Raw genomic sequence first — 3,331 nt, 5'->3', positions numbered from 1 at the left:
TCTCCCCTATTTATTTATGAGACATGCACTTAAAAAATCATGATTACACAGTCTGTAAATTCAATGATTCTGGTCTGAAATAAAGTCAAGTACTCTCAGATAAGAGTATCAAAAGAGAGGGAAAGATGCTGAGTACTCATCTAAAGAAAAAATTTAGAAAATCACAGCATTTTGAAATTTATAATGGAGACTTTTTAAAAAATGCATCAAAATGCACTGTACCAACAGAACAGATTCTTGAACTGCTTTTTAATATGTCCTCATTATTAGAAAGGATATTGAACCCGAGATGTCCATCACAGCGAACCTTGCTAAGGACTGGGGATTACTTCTGAATGAAGGTTGCAGAGGGTCACTTTCAGGGCAAAAACGATATTGTTTCTTATGTAGTATGAACACTAATTCTCAGGGTTAAACAGAAAAGAAAAAGAAAGGTATAAAGTCCTATACAAAACTGACTGCAGAATCAAGAAGCTATTGCAGGCCAGAGATAACCCTTCTACTGTCTGGAAATATAGGAAAAAAATGCAGCATTTGATACCATAAGCATCCTGGAGGTTCTCTTAAAGAAAAGTGCCTCTTGCTACTTCAGGTTGGAAGAGGGCACTCAGCTGGATTTGCAGAAACCAGTTGTTCTTTGGAAAAGTCCGACAAGGCAAAGAACCAAGCAGCAGGGAACCAGTGGCTTCCCAGATCAGAGCAGGATCAGTGGGGAGGCTAAGACCAACATTCGTTCTAAAACCAAAGCAAAAAGAACAACAACCAGAAAAAACACTCACCCCCAAAACACACATTTTTTTAGTGTTTACTTTTAATTTAAAAATAAAAACAATAGGGGCGCCTGGGTGGCTCAGTGGGTTGGGCCTCTGCCTTCGGCTCAGGTCGTGGTCTTGGAGTCCTGGGATTGAGCCCCACATTGGGTCCTCTGCTCAGCAGGGAGCCTGCTCCCCACCCCCCAACCCCGCCTGCCTCTCTGTCTACTTGTGATCTCGCTCTCTGTCAAATAAATAAACAAAAATCTTTAAAAAATAAATCAAAACAATATATTGCAAAAAATAAATATAGTCAAAAGGATACACATTGAGAAAGAACTCTCCTTCTTGTTCCAAATCTCTGGGCCCATTTTTTGAAAGACAACCTCCATTAATGGTTTCTAATGTTTCCAGAGATGCCTACTGGAGCATTAGTAATAACAAAAAGCTGGAAGTTAGTGAAGTGCCCTTTGATAGTGCAATAGTAAAAGAAATCACATTCTTACAATGGGAGGCTATATAGACATTACAAAAATGAATTCATTTTATAAGGGCTTAAATGGGAAGGTCTGCAGAGTATATTACTAAGTGAGAAAAAGCAAGGTATGCAGAGCATGACTTGTCGTCCTGATTCAGGGCACAAGAGCTTCTTTCAAGAATTATTGCCCCAATATCATGGGAAGGGTTAGTCTTCGCAGAAAATGCCTATGGAGAAGTCACAGACTCCGCAACAGTGTGCTGGAGAACATTGTCCCTTCTCAAGCTATGTTACTACAGCATTGTCTGGAATCTTCAATGTCACCAGAAATTTTGCCCTTGACATTAACATGGCACTTCCCACTATAACTTGTGGCATCCCGGCATACCCTGTTAGAAATGCTGTATGCCTCAGCACTTCTGAAACACTCTTTCTTGTTGGCGGTCACATTTTAACAGCTCGGAAATCAGGATGTGTGGGCCAGGTAGCAGTTGGTGAGGGGGATGTCGTTGCATGCACATGCACGACAAAATTTGGTCAGGGACTTGGAAGAAAATCCAGGAGACACTACTAAAGAACTCTTTAAGAAAAAAAAATGTTGCAACAACAACAGCAAAAAATGTTGTAACACCAAAGATGATTGTGTGTGTGTGTGTGTGTGTGTGTGTGTAAGGAGGGGAAAGAAGCAGCCTTCAACTCTAATTCCAAAAATGATTTAGGAGAGGTAAATTTTAAATGTGAAAAGTTTTTTTTTTTTTTAAGATTTACTTATTTATTTGAGAGAGAGAGAGAGCTCGTGGGGGTGGGGTGAGAGACAGAGGGAGAGGGAGAGGGAAAGAGAGAATCTCCTGCGGACTTACTGAGCCCAACATGAGGGTTGATCCCAGGACCCTGAGATCATGACCTGAGTGGAAGCCAAGAGTCAGAGGCTTAACCGACTGAGCCACCCAGAAGCCCCTAAATGTGAAAAAGTTTTAAGAATATTGTAACCTTGGGGTGCCTGGGTAACTCAGAGGGTTGAGCCTCTGTCTTCAGCTCAGGTCATGATCTCAGGGTCCTGGAATTGAGCCCCACATCAGGCTCTCTGCTCAGCGGGGAGCCTGCTTCCCCCACCTCCCTCTGTCTGCCTCTCTGCCTGCTTGTGATCTCTCTCTGTGTCAAATAAACAAATAATATCTTTTAAAAAAATACTGTAACCAGTTTGTTTTGCTCAGGTTGTTCCTTTTTTTTTTTCCCTCTCCCCCCCCTTTTTAAAAATATACACACAAGAGTAATGCAGGGTAAGAATCTGTGTCTAAATAAGTTTAAAGAGTTCTTTCAATAAGTATAAAGAATTCAAGTGAAAACAGCATGAGATCAGAATTTAATTGGCAGCCTTCATTATTTCTTAGCAGAACACGAAACAATAGTGTGTCATACAAACAATGGTATTTTAGATTCAGTAAGATGTGGGGTGTGTTTCTCATTTAAGAAAAAGGACAACCAGCTGAGAGATTCAGAATACACAGCTCATCTCTCTGATAGACCCTGCTCTTAAATAAATGGGCTGATTTTCAGGCACCCTTTTACACCTACAAAAAGGCTTGGATCTGAAAAACATTTCTGGGAAAGGACAAGAGGGAGGTGTTTAGTTTAAGTGAAAATGTTCCTTATTTACCTATAACTTGTCTTTTTCATTATAAGAAAAGTGTGTTAACAACCATTCATATGTTAATTCATCTCTTTGTAGCATAGGTTTCCTGATATCATCCCCACTTGTGGTTACATAGGAGATTGCTTTGACCATAACCTGTGCTTTGCTAACTGGTTCCAATGGTAACCTCTGGACCCAAGTGCAAAGTTGCCTCTCAATTGGCAAGTGTTTCTGGGTTTACCTGGGGTGTCTCTCATGCCTTCTGAATAGGTTAGGTCCACTGTATATCCTTCCATTGAGGTGCTCCTGTCTCCCCAGCACTGGCATTTAGCTGGGCATGAGGCTGTTTCCGCTGGCTCGTGCATGGTTACCCCCGTGTTCTACTCCAAACTAGGGGAAAAACTCTTCCTTGTTGGCCTCCCCCACTTTGTCATGTTTTCAGAAACGGGGCAGTTGGTCCAAACTGAA

This window comes from Mustela nivalis, assembly GCF_964662115.1.
Source record: "Mustela nivalis genome assembly, chromosome: 6".
Lineage (NCBI taxonomy): Eukaryota > Metazoa > Chordata > Mammalia > Carnivora > Mustelidae > Mustela > Mustela nivalis.
The sequence above is the reverse complement of the archived record's forward strand: the minus strand, read 5'-3'. Positions refer to the sequence as shown.